Genomic DNA, 15466 nt, shown 5'->3' with positions numbered 1-15466 from the left:
CAAGTAAACTCATGGACTACTTCAATTTTCTTTTCGTCAAAAATGTCATTTGGATTAGTCAATGACGTGAAAGCTTGTTGAATTTTCAGATTCTTTGAAAATATATTGAAGGGCCGGACTTTCACTTTATTGAAAAACGCGTAAATGCGTGAAATGCTGGCAACGCAAGGCATAAAGTTGGACCTAATTTCATTGCCAAATCCCTACAATTAATGCAAATTTAGTCTTTATTATTGACGTTTTTTGATGTAGGGTAACTGTCCCATTAATGGACACTCGAGAGAAATTCTCAATTTCAAAAATTCTCAAAAATTATGAGATTTTATGAAAGCAAATTTGACGTACACCAAAAGAAACTAAATTTTGTGTCCTTCCTTCTAGCATAAGTTTAAGCTTATAAATTCATTATTTGAATTTTTTATAATACATTTTTTAAACAATGCTTACATGTGCCAGTGGTGGACACACTAACACCAATAATGAACACATTTTGTGTGAGTAATGGACACTTTTTTATTTTAAAAATTTGACACTAGCCATATTTAGCCATTGCAGGCACATTGTAGTGACCCCTCTGGTTTTTTTGTTTGGGCTCTGCAATATTACAAATTACATCCTCTGTAAAATAATACAGTATATCGTCTTTGACTGGCCACTTCCATGACTCCATCAGCCCTGCAGTAACCATTGATCGAATTTCTGCCCCTTCAGCATCACTCTTCATGATAACTCCTGAAAAGGTAATATTAAAATAATTACTATATACTACTGTTGTGAATCTAGTACCTAGACTTAAAAAAAATGCAACAAATTTTTTTCAGCACTACACACTCACCAGGGTAATACGTGTTTTCATATTTGTGGATTACATATCTTCCAACTGTCAAATTAAAATTTTCGATGTCGCTCACGTCTAGATCTTCGTCATTGTATGTGACACTAACATCTGAGTCAGAACTTTCAGCAACAGGTTTAGATTTTTGTTTCTTTTTTGACTTAAGAAGCAACTTCTTATCCAGTTCATTTTGATAATATTCCCTATACTTTTCGCTTGACACAACTGCAGGAATTATTTTTCGCTTGCATTTTGGAACATTTGTTTCTGAAGCGTTAGAGTTAGGGAATATCAAACATTTTTTGAAAGGTGTCGGTACTTGATAATTCGTTTCTTCCTTGGTCTCATAATAATTCTTATGGACATCTTCAGGAGTTTCCCACTGTGAGCTTGTGGAGGGTTGTGGAATTGGCGAAACCTCTCTTAAACTTTCTGCAGTTTCAAGTTTTGGAGTTCCTGGAGGACCTATAATAATTTCTTCCTTGAAAGATGTATCATGGTCAACATCTTCCTCTTGGTTGACAGAGTCGACATCTAGATTGGAAATGGCATCAGCTTCGTTTTTTATTGCCAACCACACTTTATACAAGTTGGTTGATTCTATGTTTCCAGACCACTCAGCACCAGTTCGCCACGTATTCAGGAATTGATCCAGTTCTTCTTTTTCAATTTTTTGTTCAATAATTTGTAGTGCCATGTTATTTATGTTATTATCAATTGGAGCATTTTCCGATGTTTGAATTACTACTATGTTTGGAATACATTTCGTATAAAATCAACATTATCTTGGGTGAATGGAAATAAACCACTTTTTCTAAACCCGTTTTGAATTGTGATCGCTGTAGCAAATTGGTCAAAAACGGTTTTTAAAATTGTTGCAAATGTATACCGAGTGATTTCTGTAGGAAAATTTTGAAATTTCCAAGCCCTAACAGCAGATTTCCACCCCGACTTAAGAGGTTTAAATACGGCTAGATCTGCCGGTTGCATTATGTGAGTCGTATTTGGGAAAAGGGATATTAAAATGACACCGGTACCATCACAAAGCTGGCTTGATTGTTGAGTCATGTGAGAACGATGTCCATCCACAAAAAGTACAACTGGTCGAATAATATTCGATGATTTTAAAAAAGGTATAAAATGATTTGCGATATATTCATGGAACACTTCCGAATTGATCCATCTGGAATCTGACCTACCAAGTGCCCAATTGTTTGGAAACCACATTGAATGGCAAGGGAAATCCTCTCAAAAAGGAATTTCTTTGATTTTGAATCGCCTGATTCCACGATAAGTCGGTTTCCGATGACATTAATGAAATCGATGGTTTCTTTGCACCAAGGGCCTAAGGTTTCAAAGGCTAAACCTTTAAATATGTAATTTGACGAAATAATTGAACTATATTTGCTATGTTTGCGTTTGCAAGCCATTTCAGCGGCAAAACCTTACACTTCAGATGTTTTCAATACGTAACTGTCTGCAAGTGTATCTACAACAGTAACGTCCCAAACCAAAGGTTGACCTTTAATCCACGGTACTAAAGTCATCCCATCAGGGCGTTTTCCGTCATCCCGAGACAGTCCGTTTGGTTCTAAAGTTGAATTAACATGAATAGAAGTCAAAGACTGGTTGATAATAGAATTAATTTCAGTGTGTCTTGAATATCTCCCACTGCTTTTGGAGAACAACTTAGACCATGAATGCCAATTTCGTCAACTTTCGCATTGCATTTGCAAATATGAGGTGTACAAAGATTGACCGACATTTCATGATGTACTTGTTCAAAATCATTTTCTTGAAGAATTATTTCTGGATTGAAAGAATTGTCCCACTGCTTTTGCTCATCATTACAATCATCTAAATGTTCTGCAAAACTTTTTATAGGTATATTTCCGAAAGTTCGGGAAGACAATGTTAAAAGTAATTGAATTCTTAATCTTTCTTCTGATTCATATAACTGCCTGATCGATACATGATAGTGACCACCTGCTAATTGTCTATATTTTCCAAAACTGTGTTCTAAAGGGTCCGTTTAAAATTTTCCTCATAACACATAATTCAGTTTGAGTTCTTTAAAACAATATTGGATTATTTCGAGCATTCCATGAATTGTGTGAGAAAGAGCGATATCAGTTTGGGATGTAAGTTTATGAGGAAAATCATCGGAATTCCAAGTGTCAAGCCAACGGTTCATTTTGCGTGAAAACACCAATTTAGGGTCGTCTGAATTCTCTGGTGTTATAGGAGTTTGGAGAGGATCTCTAAGTCGTGGCCCTTTTAATGGTGTTTTCACGTTGACAATTTTCCACCAGGTGGAGATAATGTCTATGAAGTCAGCAGTTTCTGTGGAATTGGCTAAACTGGTTCCGAATTTCAATAGGGCTTCCTTCACAAATGGATTGAAAAAAAATTTCAAAGATAGACTGACATTTTGGCCTTCAAAAGTAGAAGTAAACAATGATTTAAGAGATAGAGAGTACCCGAATTTCAGTAATTTATTATGCTCCAATTGATGTAACGATATTCAATTAAATCTGCAATTTTTTTTCCACCAGTCTCAAAATCTGGGAAGGATAAAGTCTTGTTACTCTTAGCATTCAACCAATTGTTATATGAACTGAGTCATATAAGAAAAAAAGGGTCGTGTGTTGTCGCATGGGTGGGGATAAACAATGCTTAATTATTTTTTAGGTGAAAAATTATTCATGGCTTTACCATTGACTGCATTATTATCACTGAGAACACAAAATATTCTGTAACCTATATCTTCCAGTTTAGTAATCACTGTTCGGATACAATCAAAAAGAGTGTCACTTTTCATGGTGGATGTTAGAAATATGTGCATAACTTCTTCGAAGTTGAATGTGATACTAGAAAATATAAATGTGTACGCAGCTGTAGCCAAAGAAGAGTTGTTAAATGAACTGCCTATAATATTTCCGCCTTTAAATTTCATATAAGGTTGAATGTGAATTTCATCCTTAAGCAGCATGACATTTTTCTCAGGATCTAGAAGTTTGAAAATATTACGTGAGTACACGAGGAACAATTGTCTATCAGTTGGATCGGTCAAAAATGTATTGCAAATAGTTTTTATGGTTGACGGGCGAGGCAAAATCAGTGAACCGTAATGCCATAGATATTTATAAGCATGTGGACTGATGGTGTGTATTATCGAGGACACAGTTAATGAATTTGTTGAATAACCATATCTCTCTTTTGGTTTAATGAGAAGGTTTAGCTGCTCTGATAACAAGTTGAGAGTTGCACGCTTACCAAAGTTGTCGCAGTCTAAATTATCCAAGAAGTTGGCCAAATGATGTATAATTTGTTTGAAGTAGTTATCAGAATTATTGTCCGAAGAATTTTCCGTTGATACTGAATCTATATAATTTAAACAACTTGCAATATTTTCCAAATTATTAATTTTACAAGGAGTTTTGATGTCGTTGTATTGTGGACAAATTTGATGGCCATATAAATACACTTCGCCGCAAAATTAACGGATAATGTGCAAAAATGAAAATGTCGAAAAAATTAAAATTTATTTTATGTGTAGTGAGTAAGATATAAGTTAAACATATTCACTGATCATGAAAAATAATTTTTGAAATTAAAAAAAACAGCAAATTATAATAAAACTTAACACCTGTGTATCTGTAAGACGAAGCCACCCCTTGTTTGTGGTTGAATAACGTGTATTTCCACCTCTGGCTCTGATGACGGCCTGACATCTTCGTCGCATGCTTTCGATTTCAGCTCTAATATCGTTTTGGTCCAGATTTTCCCAAATTTCTACCAATCTGTTTCTTACTTCTGCAAGTGAATTTGGTCGCGGGTCTGAAGCTCTTAATCGTCGTCCTAACATGTCCCACACATGTTCAATTGGGTTTAAGTCCGGACTCCTTGCAGGCCATACTATGGTCGTAATATTGGTCTCTTCAAGGTAGTCGCGGACAATCCCAGCAATATGCGGGCGAGCAATATCGTGCATAAACACGAACTGATCTCCTATGAATGGGGCGAAGGGTATAACATGTGGTTCCACTATCGTTGTTACATATCCGTGCGCATTAAGTGCTCGTCCAGGTATAACGACAAGTTCTGTACGCGCTTCTAATGATATGCCACCGCAGACAAGGACGGATCCTTCACCAAACTGCACTGTTCCGACAATATTACATGGTACATATCTCTCACCCGGGCGTCTGTACATCCTTACTCGTCGTTCATTGCTCACCAGAGAAAATCTGGATTCGTCGCTAAACAAAACACGACTCAATGAGGCGATGTCCCAGTCAACATGTTCTCTAGTAAATTCGAGTCGGGCCTTCGATATACTGGGGTCAGAAGCGGTCCCGTAGCTGGCACATATGGACGCAGTTCAGTTTCCCGAAGACGCCTTCTTACTGTATCTTGGCTTATTCTGGTGTTATATCGTTGTAAAAACCGAGTTTGTAGGATGGTGCTTGTAACGAATCTCGTTCTGAGCGCTTGTAATCGTAAAAAATGATCCTGATCGGCTGTTGTTGCTTTTCCACGACCCTGTCCTAGTCTTCGACTGTATCCTCCTGCCTCTCTGTACCTTCTTAGTATATGGGATTGGTTTATTCCTACGCGTTGGGCTATAAATGTTTGACATGAAGTGTAACAACTGTTACGGCGCCGGCGTTATGTTCTGACATTTGCTCTCTCTCTGACGGTTCATATTGTAACATTATGCAGAAACAATTTCTGCGAGCCATAAACAACTCGAAAAATAAGCGAATGTTCAGCCAACTAAACTATACAGAATAAGACAACGTACTTTTTTAGTCTTTATCAACAAACCGTTACAATCTTTTTACAAGGTTTATCGAAAAAATTATCAAAAATGAGGTGAGGTATTCTTCACCAAATTTTTTTGAAATTGCAAATTATGCGTTAATTTTGCGGCGAAGTGTATATTTCCATGTTCAGATTTGCATTTATTACAACAGAGTAATTTGTGCTCGGTCCTGGATTATAATCAATTTTGAAAAAGGTAACTTTTGACTCATCACTTATTTTCAACCAGTTTTGTTTGGGAGGGAATGAATCTATAATTTCTAACAGCCGATCAAAACTTCGAAAAGAAATTGATTCCGTGTATGCAATAAAACTAGCTTTGCTTTCATTAATAGCCATTAATAAATTGTTTTCATCACTTTCACGACGTTTGTCTTCCCTGCTTTTACGAATTTTAGAACAAGATTTTGACAAGTACTTTGGGCAATTAGGAAAGATACTTGGGGTGCGTTCGGAAATGTTAACGGTTTGTTGCAATTTTGTGGTACTGGTAGGAGTGGGAGTTGTTCTATTGGGGGTTTCCATTTAAAAAAACTATCGATGATGTCATAACTCGGAAACAAATGACTGCTTGGAATTTTATTTTGTATTAAAATATGTATTTTTATAAACTAAAATTGACCTGTCCAAAGATGTTTTTGAAAAAAAATTTGTTTCATTTTTAATGAATTTATTCCATACTTTTGCCGTTCACTGTATAAGCCTTTTAAAACAAATATAAACTGAAGAAAATTATATAAATCAAATAAACTTTTTAAAACAAATATTACATTATTTTACTCCGTTCAACCTATATTATTTTATTAAATTAGAAAAATATAGGTAAAGGTAAAAAAATCACCAAATTGGCAATACATAGTCCTTAGCGACTTAGCCAGCCCCAGCTTATTATTGAGGCGCCAAAATGACGGCGAATTGACAGTTTATTATTATTATTGCGCATGTGCGGCAATTCTTTCCACACTCATGGAGCATGGTAACTTGGGAACACCGTCAGGCAATCACCCAAACAATTCTGAACGCATGACAGATGACCATGTCTGCATTACCGGCAATTTACGAACGGCGCATGGCGACCTAGGTGCACCTGGGTACGATTTCTGAACGCACCCCTGGTATAGCGCCAACTTTTAAACGGAGTCGTTTTAACAGGAAGTGGAAGACTCACCGGTTTTTTTGTCAAGTTTAGAAGCATCCGACACGATATCTTCGACTTCAAAATGTAACTTACTAAATTTTGTTGGAACAAAATCAGCGCGCGGAATTGCCTTCAGCCATTTTTTTTTTCAATTCCTGATCTTGCGGAAATGAAAACACCGTCACGTTTGGAGCATCGCCATAGCCATAATTCCCCTTGCAGAGTGGTACACAACACCTGTATGGCATCTTCGAACACGTCTTTAAACACCGTATACACTTGATATTAAATGAAAATTACGTCATCAAATGAATTCACCACACGAATGAGAGTAACATAACCTAATATTTTGCAACTTAAAAACACCGTTCAAAAAACTCACATTAATGAGTTTTTTTGACAAAAAGCACAAAATACAATAACGTAGGAATGTCCTACCAACACACCTTTGCAAAACTAAAGTGCAATAGCATATACTGAACCTTGGTACCCAACATCGTCGCAAAATTTTCTATAAATTCTCTTCATGGTGGGCACCATTCTCTGAGTTACGTGGAAATTCTTCGCCGCAGATCACACAGGTCAAAATCGTCCAAACGAGCTTTGCTGTTCCTATTTGGTCTTAATTTCTTTGGAGTTGAAAACAAGCTTTTTACTCCTTTGTTTATTTCTCTACTTTCTTTAGCGACTCGTTTGACAGTGCAAATACTAAAACCACAAGCGGCGGCAACACGTTTTTGATCCTTTAGTTGAACAAATCGAATTATTTTTTTTACTTAAGTAGTGGCTAACATACCTTGTTTACAGGAATAGTAGGTGGCGAATTTGCTTCTTCTTGCATGAACTTAAGTACGGAACTAACAATTTCTCTAGCTTGTCCGCCCAAAGTTTTATTCTGCACTCTACCTTGAAACACCGTTGTCTTTTTTAATTACAAAATAGAAAACAAAACAAAACACAAGATGTTATGTAATGGGTGACTATAGTCCGTTCACGTTGGATTGACTATTGCTAAATTTGCATTATGTTGGTTCCCTGCATGTTACTATTTAGGAATTTTTGATGTTATGTTTATATCCCTGGTTAACTAAAAGTTTGACTTCCCTCAATTTGAAAATTTGAATAAAGCAAATACTTTCAAAAATTTAGGTAAAATTCACCAACTGGCTTTTTATTTTGTTATGGCAGAAAGAAAAAAGACAATTTATTTAACAGCCGCTATGAAATTGGCGTTAATTAATTGTTATAGAGAACTAGACAATTGGTGCGATTCTGTTTTAAAATTTACCGATATTGCTATATAACAATGTTGTAGTTGCTATATGAAGCTGTTGATTGGTTGCATCTATGCAAAATCAATGTTGTTCAATAACAATATTGCTAAATTTTGAAACAGAATCGCACTAAATGCCTATCCGAATTTCCCTATTATCACCCTGCATGAAAAGTTATCCCATATGTTTTCGGTAAAAAGTTAAATTAAATTAATTCGTCATAATATTAACTTTGTTCCCTAATAGGTATCAACAAGCACACTGTTAGACGAGTTTTGGCAACACATAAAAATGGTCAAAACTTTAAAGATTCGAAAAGTAAACCTGGCGAAAAAACAAATGTTTTCATTATAGGTTCTTTAGGGAGGAATTGTCAAAAAAAATGCATGCTCTTCATAAAGAAAGCAAACATTTTACTTTAGTAGATATATTACATTTTGCTAAAGAGGAATTAGAGTATCCTGGTGGTCGAGGTCGAATAACATTATACAAAATAATACGGGCTTGAGGTACAAAAAAGTAGATGGGCCGAAATTTTTTATAGAAAGTAAACCTAATTTCTAAGAAAATACGTTTCCTAAAAAAAATATTTACAATGTGACAATACACATTTTATATATCTAGATGAAACTTGGATATACCAGAATGGAAGTCAGGTTCGTTTATGGATTCACGACCTGTTCATTTATACCATTAAACGTTTTTTTTTGTTTTGTTATTAGAGTAAATCGCCCAGTTTTTGCTGAACACAAAAGTATGTAACTACACAAGTCTCTAATAACTCTGTGAAAATTTCGGTGCTGTGTTAATGAAATTTTATTTTGTTCAGTTTCGATTGTTTGACATGTCACTAAATCTAGTGATATTTTCCATTTAAACAAGTAAAATATTTTACAAGACATAATCAGATAGCTGAATAATAAAATTATTTCACCTTGAAATGTTCAACTCAACCTGAACAACATATATTAAAATTTTCACTTAGGGTTGGCTATGGATCATTCTTTGTTTCTTTCTTGCGTGTGTCTAAAATAATAGAAAAAATAAAAACTCGTTCAAAGCCAACTCCAAGTGAAAATTTTAATAGTTACCCGTTATAATGTGGCGTTTCGCACTATACTCGTATTAATTTACTCCGTTGAATAAAGAATACTAGCTGTGTGCAAAGTACAATTTTATAGACAGGTCCAGGTATTTGGGAAAAACCCCATTTAGAGCACTCGTCCTTGCAGGGATGGAAAAACCCAGCGTTATTGCCGTCCCTACTGCCCTACTAAAGAATTACTTAAAAAACCAAATTCACGTGAAACGGAAAGAGACTTTTTCCCTAGACTGTACTGATCCGATGTGAACGCTCCGACGGCTTCGTTCACAGTGATCATCTCCCCTTACTACTTTCCACAATTCCACTGTGCATCCATTTCCCAGGTATCAAGCTACATTTCGAGACTTGTACGTTACATTTTGGCCTCCTGTGATGGAAATTTTGCAAATACGCACCGTTCGCCTCACATGAAACTTTATTTTTACAGCGACTGTGCGACGGTGAATTTTTCCCACATACTATGCGGCAAAGTAAATAATCCTTGTTTTTAACCTTTAGAAACGTAGAAGAAATACACAGTTTTAAAATAATGAACCTGAGTTTCAGGTGAACAATATGTATACATTTTGAATTCAATTTGTTTTAGAAAATAAAATCTAAAAGAAATGCAAGGCCATCTGAATCAAAAAGCTACGCTTATAAGGCCGTTTCAATGTACATAATAATTGTTTCTGCAGAGTGGCCATAAAACAAAAGAAGACAGAACCTTATTGCGCGCCCTCGGTGGCCTATCAACGAATCAAAGCTACAATATTGGCGGCAATTTAAAATATTACCCTTCTATTTTACATGAAATGGTAAAAGCGTGTTTCATTTGTGGGGCAAAAGATGTTCGCTTATTTGAAATTCGCAGCAATATGAAACAAAGACAAAAATGGTTCGAAGCTTTTGAAACATTTTGCGGTAAACAAATTTATGGAGACAATGATAAGCACAACCTTTTAATTTGTATTTGTAATATAAAAGACTACAAAAATTACGGATTACTCAGAAATTTGTGAGCAGCATTTTCAACAATTCTCTATAATTACATTACAACCCCCAAAAGACGACGCTTATGTAAAGATGCTGTTCCTTGTCCTTCTATTTTTGTAAGTATCTATAATTAAAAAAGACTTGTGGTGTTTATTGCTACATGAAATATACATAGAAGCGAAGTCAACCACGACATATGAGAAAACAAAATGAGCTTCCTCTTCTCATTTTTCGATTAATTACTTATTACTTTTCAAAGTCCTAATCAGGAACCTCCAGGTATTAATTACTATCATCTTATTAGTGTTTTTGTTTTTTAGGCTTTTCCCACTGAAACTCCGGTTGAAATTCCTGTACCCCAAAATCCTGTAGAGTCTTTCATCATTCCAACTGTTCCAATGACATCCAAATCAATTCAAGTAAATAGTATTTCTGCGCAGTATATTCCACCAAATGGTTGAGATAATGGGCCCTCATTTGCTAGAAAATCCAATACTTTCATCTTGTCTGGTACATAAAAATCAGATCTGCGAGCTGATAATAACTGCAACGCTGAAACCAGTTTTAGATAATACATATTTGTCAAGAAAAAACAGATTTATTAAAGAAGAAATGTGCAATCCAGAACAAACTCCTTTGCAGAAAAATGTTAAAGTTATAAATTGTTCTAACCTACCTTGTGTTATGATTTCATGATTTTTTGCAATTCTAATTTATTAGTATTTTGCTAGCCCAGAATGTGTCCAAAAAAAGCTCGGATCTTAGATATTTTATTGCATTCATGTTTTAATTGACGTTTTAAGCACTTAACCTCAAAGAAAAGGTGGAAAAAGTCTCAATCAATTGCGTTCGAAATCGGTAGATGGAGCGCAAAAAGGTTCTGCCGCCCGAAATGTCACAGAAACAAAGTTTATATGGAAAAATCGAAAATTGAAACGGCCTTATAAGCGTAGCTTTTTGATTCAGATGGCCTTGAAGAAATGAAAATAGCAGCGCCATCTGTCGGTTCTACCTTACATTTGACAATTCTTGGGTGCGTTCCATTAAAATTCGAAAAGTAATCATTGTAAAAAGTTGCTTAAAAAACGAAGTACAAAATTGGAATGTTCCATCATTCATTTTTATAATTATAGTTGCTGCCAAGATATATGATATACTGATAATGTATTCAGTCCCCATAACGAGGAGACTGGCAACGTGTAAGTAGTTCATTAGGGATAAGTGCTTGGACAAGATATTTTGCCTGTAAAGACTGCCTGAAGAACGCCAGGTAGTGCTGACCGTCTAGAGCGGTTCTTTTGTAATGGTTATAAACCAAATCCGCTAACAGTGACAATAGTTATTGAATTGAAGTACAAGACTGAATACATTATCAGTATATCTTGGCAGCAACTATAGTTGTTGGCCCGGGCGGCCCTACTCCTTATCGGGTTAGGCGGTCCCCGGATTGGGGATACCTTGGGGCGTTAAGCGGATGAATTGGAGCGAGGATTATCTCAGGTACCGGTCCCAACTCGTATACGCCCGATTTAGGTGTTTTCAACCGGAGTCCGAGTAGAGTCCCAAAATTTTTAATCCTTCATAATGATGTCCGAGTAGTCTTAGAGATGGTCGACTAGAATCCGAAGCGGATCAACTCAGGTAGCTAAAGGCTTATCACCTTAGGTAGTCATAACATGAATAAAAATTATAAAACTACAAGGAATTTCAGACTGGAAACTAATTTGACTATTTATTACTTTATGTTTTCTTCAAATACTCAAAAAAATGCGTATACATACGAGGGTAGCGGCAGAATTACCGGGACTGACAATGAAGGAGGCAAAATAAAACAAAATTTTTTAAATTATTTTGCGATGTAATCTCCCTTAGCTTCAGTACACTTGTTACATCTTTTAATTAACAACTCAATATCTTTCAAAAAAAATCTTTTGGTTTATCGTCAAAATGGGTCGCAACTGCTGTCTTCAGCTCATTATCATCATTAAAACGTCGCCCACATAGATCTCTCTTAAATATCCAAATAGATAATAACCGCTGGGGGCTACGTCTGGGCTATAAGGAGGATGGTTGATTCGCTGGAAATCACAATCCAGGATGGCGGCTTGTATGACTCCGGCAGCATAAACTGCCGCATTGTCATGCAGTAACCGAACGCCTCTGGTTAGCTTCCCCCGTCTCTTTTCCCGTATATTGTCTCGCAATTTATGAAGCAATGCTGCATAATATTTGCCATTGACCGCGGTGTTAGTTTTTTTTAAATCTATAAGAAGGATTCCCTCACAGTCCCGGAAGGTTGTGGCCATTACCTTTTTTGTTGATTGGCAAACTCTGAATTTTCTTGGGGTTCTTCACCCTTACGCCGCCATTCCATCGGTTCCCTTTTCGACAACGGATCATAGTACAAGACCATTGTTTCATCTCCTGTTACAATGGTTTCCAACACAGCCTTTGGGTCTGACCCACAGAGCTTTAATAGTATATTGTACAACGAGGGTGGATATGATGTCCATATCGCATGAGAACGAGATTTGGGGCCCGAGCGTAGTGAGGGCCTCAAACGGACGAATGCGATATGGACAATCCAGCCGAGTTGTACAGTTTATTTTTTCTACGACCAGTGTTGCCAACATTAAATAACTGTAAACAGAAATAAATTATATTTGAAAATTACACTATTTTTTTATTACAAAAGTGCAACTATGAAATGTGCAATTCTGATAAATGGTATTTAAATTATTGTTTATTGTTTGTAATAAATCCAAAGCGGCCTGCAAATTATGATGTTCAACTGTAAATGGAAGAGATGTGGAGACGTGCGTAGAAGTTGAAGGCGATGTAGTTCCAGATGGATGACTGCTCAATGTAGATGATGTAGATGGCATCGATTGTATTATTGGAACTTTGGAATTTCTAATAGAATTTAATATAGTGTTTCCAATTTTTTCTTTTTTGTCTAACGATTCTTCCACATAAGTTTCCATGACTTGGGTTGATTTTCAACCACCAACATTTTTCACCGTTAATATGTCTCCTCGAGCATCTGCTAAAATAGTGGCTCCTGTTCTCCGAAAACAGTGGCCGGTAAACAATTCAGGGTTGGGCAATTTTCAATATTGTGCTATTATTTTCGGCTGCTCGCCAATTTTGTTAATTCCAACTACTTGCTTGTAGCATTTCCATTTTGGTAGTTCAAAAAAAAATTGTTCCATGTCTGGAGAACGAAGATCCATATACTTTTTAGTGATGTTGTAAAACTTTCCTGGTACAATGAACACGCGATCGGATTTATTTTTGGTGTCAATGAGCTTAACTTGTAGTTCGTTTCCTAAATCACGAACATGATGTATTTTTAAGTTTTTTAACTAGATTCTCCGACATCCACCAGAGATTCCAAATATTAATATAACCAATAAATAGTAACTTTTACATAATAACATTGTTATGTTGTTGTTAGTTTTTTTACCTTTGTGAATAAGAATTTATTATCAGGTGCTTGGCTTATAAATTGCTTTATTTGGTTTGAAGACAGAACGCAAGATTGTTTGCTTTTGTACCCACTTGACTTCAGTTTAAGGAACGATCGGAGCTTGCAAAATTTTGAGATGTCGACATTTTCTTGGATACTTAAATGTCCTTAACATTGAATAAGTAGTCCAGAGAGTTGATGGTTTGATCCGTTCTGATAATTGCTGCATGTAAGCTGTCATTACGTTTTCCGAGATTATTGTAATCTTGTTCTGAAGTTTCCATTTCATAAATTGCGCGTACGCCAATTCGTATTTTGATTTCGATTTTTCAGGGAGTAATGATCGATACGTACTGTTCGCCACCTCACGGATAGTTGGAGGCGTAAATGAAAATTCTTCGTCGGAGTCACTTTCCATTTTCACTATTTTACACAATTTTGACAGTCTTAGATATTATTGCGCCATCTGTCGCCGGATTAGCGTAATAGAAAATGGTGCTCTGTTATTGGCTGGATTCATAGCCTAACACGGGACATTTTTTTAACGCTGAACAGAGTCCATACTTATTCCCTATGTTCAGTTTTAAAAAGCACACATCAGTGCATGTATGAAATCAAGTAACCATGGTAACCAAAATAACTGCCGGACAGTTTTAAATAAAATTCTCAACTTGTTTGAATTGTTGTTGATTAATTTAAAAAAATGTATACAACTGAAGAAAAAATACAAATAATGCACTTATACCATGCACATCATAGCATTAGAAATGTGCGTGACATATTTTCCGTCACTTATCCTGATCGTCCAATTCCATCAGTTGGAACAATTTTTAGTATCATATCAAAATTTAATAACCACGGATGCGTCGAATATAAACACCAAAAACGAACTAGAAGAAATGATGTCTTGACAGAGGAAAATAAGTTAAATATCTTGTGTAATGCAGAAGAGAACCCCATGTCTTCATTACGAACGACCAGCCACTACTTTGGAATTTCTTCTACGTCAATTCGAAAAGTTTTAAAAGAATTTAAGTATAAAGCTTATAAATTTACAAATCACCAGCTACTAAGTATTGAAGATAAAATTAAAAGAACAGATTTTTGCGAAAAAATGTTTAATTTAATAGATGACAACGAAGACATATTAGAAAAAATAGTATTTACAGATGAAGCATCATTTACACTTGATGGTGAAGTAAATTCCCAAAATTATCGGTTAGTCTCCATTGATCCAGTTATTCCTTCATATCCTTTTCCTTTGTTATTCCTATCCTTACAGATATTGGTCAAGAACTAATCCACACCTCCAAAATGTAACAAGGACACAATACAACCGTAGGGTTAATGTGTGGGCAGGAGTTATGAATAACACATTAATTGGTCCATTTTTCATCGAAGGAAATTTAAATTCAAATTCGTTCTTGCGACTACTTCAGGAACAAATCATACCCCAAATTCAAAACTTGAATGTCAACGATGTCTGGTTCCAAATGGATGGAGCTCCCCCACATTCCACTGCCATGATAACACGTTATTTAAATGAAATTTTTGGGGAACGTTGGATTGGAAGATTTGGGCCAACAGCTTGGCCACCTCGGTCACCAGATTTGTCCCCAAATGACTTCTTTCTTTGGGGGCATTTAAAAAATAAAATTTATAATAATGTAATGATAAATAATACTGACGACGAGCTTGATCCTAATTTCATTAGAAATTGTGTTCAAGGTTTTCACAATAGGCTGGCATATTGTCTAGAACGTGAAGGTGGCCACTTCGAATATTTAATAAAGTAATTTATCATTCCTTACCTGTTCCTGTTACCTGATTAATACATTTTACA

At 35.7% G+C, this 15466-nt stretch overlaps 1 long non-coding RNA gene across 1 annotated transcript; it reads right to left on the bottom strand.

Annotated features, from left to right (window-relative positions):
• Window positions 1-10284: 10284 nt before the first annotated feature.
• Window positions 10285-11208, bottom strand: LOC138129090 (uncharacterized). Its single transcript, XR_011159065.1, has 2 exons — window positions 10831-11208; window positions 10285-10706 (listed from the first exon to the last, which is right to left on the bottom strand). It is a non-coding gene; the product is annotated as an uncharacterized lncRNA (long non-coding RNA).
• Between the last annotated feature and the right edge of the window lie 4258 nt (window positions 11209-15466).

Source organism: Tenebrio molitor, chromosome 4, assembly GCF_963966145.1.
Source record: "Tenebrio molitor chromosome 4, icTenMoli1.1, whole genome shotgun sequence".
In the NCBI taxonomy this organism is placed as follows: domain Eukaryota; kingdom Metazoa; phylum Arthropoda; class Insecta; order Coleoptera; family Tenebrionidae; genus Tenebrio; species Tenebrio molitor.
This window is presented reverse-complemented; position numbering and strand designations above follow the sequence as displayed.